This window comes from Diabrotica virgifera, chromosome 6 (assembly GCF_917563875.1).
Source record: "Diabrotica virgifera virgifera chromosome 6, PGI_DIABVI_V3a".
Taxonomy (NCBI): domain Eukaryota; kingdom Metazoa; phylum Arthropoda; class Insecta; order Coleoptera; family Chrysomelidae; genus Diabrotica; species Diabrotica virgifera.
In genome coordinates, this window is record NC_065448.1 from 232,581,533 (window position 1) to 232,588,695 (window position 7,163).

Here is a 7,163-nt window from a genome sequence, read left to right on the forward strand (position 1 = left end):
AAGTGCAGATTCCTGGAAGGAGTAGGAGAGAAAGACCAAAGAAGACCTGGGGGGAGACGATAAGGCAGGACATGTTGGTAAAGGGGATTAATATTGATATGACCCAAGATAGAATTGTGTGGAGAAATGCAATTAGGAAAGCCAACCCCGCATAGGGATAAGGCAAAGAGAATGATGAGTAAATGTAATGCTCTATTCCCAGCAGGTATCCTTGCTGAGATTTCTTTTCCTAATTTTCTCTGCCGCATCCCGCATTTTGATCTCCACCTTTTTCGGTCGGTCCTTTCTTCCTCATTTATGGCTCTATCTCTTATTAATTATTCCTCTTATTCCTTCTCTTCATTCCAGTGCTGGTCTTCCTCGCCATCTTCTATTCCATGGAACATAGGTTAATGCCTATTTTGGCCATCGTTCATCATTCATTCGCATTACATGCCCGTACCATAATAAGCTGTTTGGATTCTATTGTATCTGCGGCATTGAAGATCCTTCCTATTCTTCTTCTTATTTTTTTTTTCTCTTCCTGTTTTTCTTCTATTTAATTATAAACTGTGTAATAGTCATTATTACGCATAGCTCAACAATAGGCTTAAATTGGTAAAAGTGTAAAGACTCCCACCAGAACATAAACAACAAATAATAAACCCTAAATCACGTACCTTCAACAAGGTCAAATAATGACATCGTCCATTGAGAAAAGCTTTTCAACAAATTACATAAAAACGTCAGACGAATACGCATTTCCCTTTCATAAGGAATAATTTATAAAAAGCCCATTAGTGACATAGCCGTCTCCCCTCAATTGGCCAATTGGCCAATTAATACAACTTGGAAAAAGTTGAAAACATCACCGTCAATTTAATTTCAAAGAGAAATTCCAGTAATGACCGCTAGCTAGAGCATAGATACAGACGGAGAGGAAATTCGGGATGAAGTCCTAAGATAAAATGACAGTGGTGGAGCGTCCTAAGGAGTGGATACAGGTGTTTTACATGCAAAATAGCTGCTTTAATTAAGAATACCAGGAGGCTTGTATAAATGAAATAAAGAAGATTTCATATAGTAAAATGTTAAGTTCAGATATCGTTCTACACTTGAGGTGCAAAATAATCGACTCAAAATGATTTTGCGAAAGTACTACTCCTGTTTCAATATTAAAAATATTTAGTGGACACTCATTAACCTCATTATTGAGTTTTAAAAAAGTTTTGTTTTTGAGTAAATCGGTTGACCTATTACAAATAAAGAATCAAATGTAGGAGGGGGTCAAAGTTTTATCATCAATCTCCATCTTCTTTTTCTTCTTCTTCAGCCTGTGTTCGTCCACTGCTGGACATAGGCCTTTTTATAGCCTCTTTCATAGGTATCCAATTTGTTAGACCCTGTGTCCATTTTTCGGGATTATCTCGAGCAACATGTCCGACCCATTGCCACTTGAGCCTTGCTATACGTTCTGCGACATCATCAGTAATCTTTGTTCTTTCACGAATGTCGATATTTCGAATTCTGTCTCTAAAACTAATCAATAGCATGGCCCTCTCCATCGCTATTTGGGCTGTACTGAGCTGCTCTAAGGTTTTCTTTGTTAAGGCCATGGACTCCAGTCCATATGTAGTTACAGACCAGATACATTTGTCATAAACTCTACGTTTTAGACACATTGGTATATCTTTATTTATCAAGATAAAGCTTAACTTGCCGAAAGCTACCCAAGACAATTGTATGCGTTATTTTATTTCGGCTATTTGGTTTTCTTAAGATTAGTTTGTACATTACCCATTATTTTTGTTTTCTGAAGATACATTTTGAGACATATTTTATTTGACTTCTTGTTTTAATTCCTTCATCATTTGCTCCAGTTCCTTGATATCTGTACTGAATAATACTATGTCGTCCGCAAATCTCAAATGACTCAAACGTACACCATCAATGTTTAGACCTTTTTTTATCAATCTCCATAGTACTCGTTATTATCATCAGTCACTTATACAATTCACAAGTGCATTACAAATAGATACTACATCTGTCAAAGCAGCTCAAGCACTAGCATTATTGAGACAAGGCCTGAGCCAGAGAGCCGTGGCAAATCGACTAAATTTAAGCCAATCAGCCCGGTTCCTGGTATGCCTGGTATGCCTGGCGACAAGCCGGAAGCTCTAAAAGAATAACACCGGAGAGAGATGATCGATTTCATGCACTGAAATCCCCGAGAAATCGACATTTTACTGGCACTAATCTCAAAGAAGTAGTTACAAAGTTTTTAAGTGTGGTTACCAGTGTTTGAACACTCACAAGGAGACTAAAAGCAGCCAACCTGACACCAAAAAGGGCAGCTACTGATCCCAAGATTACTGCATCCCAGAAGCAAAGACAATTAGAATTTATTTGCGAACATCTGGACTGAGACGACTACCAATGGAGTAGGTATTATTCTCCGAAAAAAGTAGGACCTGCCTACACGGCAACGATGAGAGGCTTACTGTCTATATCAGGCTAAGCGATTTGCTCAATGCTGTATGCGAAAAACTGGTGTCATATGGAGGCGGTTCTTGTATGGTTTGAGCAGAAAATGTTTGGAACATGCTTAAACGAAGGGTCCGTGACACAAATCATGCACCAGGGAGCATAATGGGATTGAGAGTTTCACTTAATTGTAAATGGAAAGCAATGTCTCAAGAATTTATTAAAAAAGTCATCAGATCCATGAGAAATCGATTGGAAAATGTAATCAGGAGTAGGTGTGGTAATATCAAATATGTACTGAAAAATAAAGAAAATAATTTTATAATTGATGATTTCTCTGTTCATAACATTTTTCTTGCGTTCTTTCCAACGCTGAATACTTAGGAAACTCTGTTCGTATTGCATATTGTTTTTATAATGCAATAGCAATTATTTTTGTAAGTTCAATAATCAGCTGGATAGTTACCTATCTGTTTTGTAATTTTTGGCAAAAAATAATCGTTTTGCTTGCTTATAAGTAAAAGTTGATAAATCAAGTCTAAACTTGATTATTCCATGCTAAAAAACATAAACGAAGCTAATGTAAGCGAGATTTTTTAAAATGGTCCTATAATAAGCCAAGTTTAATTTTCAAATTCTTGGCCCTTATTTTGTTTGTGGAGAAAAATAGCGTTCTCTATTGGGCTTCAATTTTGCATTAATCAGAGTATAGAGAGTTGGAGTAAAAGAATTTTTAAAATTGTAACCTAGTGTCAAAATGAAGTATTTCCAATTTTTTAATCGTGTTGAATTGAGGACCTTGCTGCAAGAAGGGGGCAGCACCATTTTTGGTCAAATTTGGGTTAAAGATGCATATTATGTAAAAAAAATAGCTGAATCGATTGGTACAAGAAAGAAGCAGATCCGGAGCTGCCCCCTTCTTTCGCCAAACATCGAGACGCTTCGGCTGTAACCGTTAGCTTGGCCTCGAACGGAATTAACGGAAGTTTAAGTTTAGTATGCAGTCTATGATTCAGTCGATTGAAGGCCATTGCTCTAACGATCTAACGTATTCTCGCAGTGCATTTTACGAAAGTTGACCGTACACGTGTGTTTCTATACAACTGTTTATTTATTTTTTAAGTGTTTTTTCTTATTTATTTGTATCATGAGTGGTACAGAATCTGATATTGATAATGTTAGTCTGTTTAGTACAGGTTCGTCTGATCTGTATAATCCATCCGAATGGGAAAAAAGCTCTGATCCTGATGAAGCAGGGCCTTCAGTGAAAAGAAGGCGTGTAAAAAAACACAAGTTTCCAGTCAATACAGTTCAAAACGAGGTTCAGAGTGTTTCGTTTGCGAAGAATAGAAAAAGTGTTGATCCAGCTAAGTGGAAACGCAACATTAAGAAAAAGTGTATTGCACAAGGAAAAAGTTATGTTAACTGGAAAGGTAGTAGTGTGGGACCTAGGCAAACTGGACCCAATTGTGAATGTAAGTTTAAATGTTTTGAAAAGGTGAACGAAGAACAGAGGCAAGCAGTTTTAGTAAACTTTAATGAAATAGGAGACAAACAGGTTCAAACTATCTACTTGGGTGGTTTAATAACAACAATCAATGTTGCCAGAACTCGAGCTAAAACTGGTGAGAGAGAGAGAGGCGTAGTTGTGCTCGCAAATACTATATTAAGCTGGGTATGGAAAAAATACGAGTTTATAGGAGTGCATTCGAAACAATACACGGGATATCCAAAAAACGAGTGAATAATATTGCTAAAACTTTTCGCAACAACAACATTACACCCCCGAACAGCAAACAAGGTAAACATAAAAATAGAAAAAACCGCATTTCAAAAGATTTACTGCAGAAGGTAGATAATCACATAAAAAGTTTTCCACGACGTGAGTCACACTACAGCCGAGTGAAAACGTCCCGTTTTAATTTGTCTCCTGATCTCAATGTTAAAAAGATGCATGAACTTTATTTGCAAGTGAATGAACCGGGAAGTGTTGTTGATAAAAACTATAAACCTAAAGTAACCTAAGATTTTTATTTTAGGTATTTTAAAGCAAATTATAATTATAGATTTGGGGCGCCTCGTTCAGACACCTGTTAAAGATGTGACATATTACACAATAGCCTTCAAGATCCAGCTCGTGATGATACTGAAAAGGAAAATCTACGACTTGAAAAGAAAGTACATGAGGTTAAAGCAAGTCGTTTTTTTACAGAATTTAAATAAAAGACAAAACTGAGCCGACAAAATAACGACATAGAAATTGTAATGTTTGATTTTCAGCAGAATCTCCCTCTGCCGAAAATTCCGGCCGGCGAAGCCTTCTACAAACGTCAACTATGGGTCTCAATTTTTACATACATTCGGGCAAAACCGGCAAAGCTCATTTTTACATTTACGATGAAACAACCGCTAGAAAATCACCGAATGAAGTTGTTTCTTTTCTTTATCACTATATAAAAAATATCCCTCAAAAAAATGTCAGAAAACTGTACCTCTTTTCCGATAATGCTGCAGCTCAAAATAAAAATTCAACGATACTACAGTTTCTGCATCTTCTTGTAAGATCCACGTCTTTGGAGAATATTCAACATCGTTTTCCTGAACCAGGGCACAGTTTCCTACCGTGTGATCGTTGTTTTGGTGTTATAGAAAAGTTTTTACGAAAAAAAGATTATATTTTCTCTCCTACACAATACTGTCAGTTTATTCAACAGACATCCAAATATTTCATACCCATAATGGTTCATCACAATATGATCTTCAACTTTAGCAGTCATTTTGAGAACCATTTTAAAAAAGTTATAATGAATTCTCAGAAACAGAGGTTTAAGATTTCTCAATACCGGATTTTTGAATACAGCAAGGACCACATGGATACAGTTAATGTGTCTGTTACAACTGGTATTCCTATTTTTGAATCGTACTACATTTTGAGGGACAATAAAGATAATCTTTCAGTTGAAACTAACTTGATGGTGTACGAGTCATCAATACCCGTAAAAAAGGCCAAGTACAAAGACGTAATGCAGTTAGCTACCAACTACGTTCCAGCCAACGAAATGGAGTTTTACCAATCCCTTAAATGTGATGACATTGGTAATGATAACCATGCTTCCCAGATTTCAGGCACGGATGACGACGACCAAGCAGACGAATAGACTGATTTTCTCTTTGAATATAAAAGAAAAAACATTTTTTTGTTAATTTTTAATAATAATAAACAGATTTTGCAGTAAATTATTTTTTATTTTCCAATATTAACTAGAAAGAAATATTCATGGCTCCGAAACCTTCGTCAATGGACTGGCTTATCAGCAGATCAATTGTTACATGCCGCACAAGATCGAGAACGATATCGGCAAATTGTTATGGAAGCTACCCACGCCTAAAAATTTGGGCACGGTACTTAAAGAAGAAGAATATTAACTAAAATGGATACTATTTTTTTTTTGTAATTTTGGTGCAAGAGAGGGGCAGCTCCAAATTTTTTTGCATTTTTTCTGCAAAAAGAAGCTTATATAAATAAAGGAAAAAGTTGGCAGGTGTACCAATATGATTATCTTTTAACTAAACTGCTTTATTGTAATTAATACATGAGTAAATTTTTATAAAACATATTTTTCTATTTTCCCAAAAGTTAATATAAATGGAACAGCAAGATTCTCAATTCTCAGTAATAAAGTTAGTAAACATGATCATTAAAATTTTCCCATTGAAGTTCATCGACTGTTAATCACAAAATAATATAATCAATTTCTCATCAATCTCGAGTTCCAGAACAAGTAGGTATATATACCGCGAGAGACGGTCTCGCTGATAGACAAATAACTAGGTCGTGTGATATTCATTACATTACTTTGAATTATTTATGATACATTGCGATGGTGGTGTAATGGTCAGCATAGTTGCCTTCCAAGCAGTTGATCCGGGTTCGATTCCCGGCCATCGCAATTTTTTTAGTCCAAAAAGATTCCTAAAAAATAATATTTATATATTATGCTATGTATGTCAAAATAAACTGATGTATGTATCCAAAAATTTAAAAATAAAAAGATCTTTGTAATATCGAGCAGTGCTAATAACCTCGAGTGACTATTGCCGAATGGCAACAAGTTTGAGAAAAAACTGGATCATTATTGTCTTATTTATTCTTACTATCCTGTGATATTCGACAGACTATTTTTTAATACTCACATACAAAATTCAAGTCTTTGTAAATTAACATTCAGTGGCATTTGAACAGCATGAGCTGGTTTATCAAATATTCCGACGAAGATATCGGTAAAATATTAGTTAAAATTATTTATAAATACAGTTTTCTATTCATGAAATAATCTTACCGAATTACACTCGAGCGCTTAAAATTGTCAATTTTTATTAGCCTCATGACAATTTGACATAAGATTCAGAACTAAATGTTTATTTTCGTTAATTTTCTTAAATGTGATAATTGTCAAAACCATAAAACTCGTTGTAGTTAAACAGAAAAAAAAATACTTAAAAAATTATTCTTAGTATAATAGTGTAAGTAGATTATTACCAGTATAATAATAATCTGATTGGACATAATTAAACGCTTGACGAAAAATCTTACTACATGATTGGAAATTAAAATCTTTACAAAATAATCACATGAATAATAGGACTTTTCATTCACAGTCATTTGTTTCGAGCTTCTGTCATGTGTCACATAATATTAT

The 7,163-nt window shown here is 34.9% G+C and overlaps 1 non-coding gene across 1 annotated transcript; it reads left to right on the top strand.

Moving 5' to 3' along the window:
- Positions 1–6,341: 6,341 nt before the first annotated feature.
- On the top strand, positions 6,342–6,413 carry Trnag-ucc (transfer RNA glycine (anticodon UCC)). Its single transcript has one exon. It is a non-coding gene; the product is annotated as a tRNA-Gly (tRNA).
- Positions 6,414–7,163: the final 750 nt, after the last annotated feature.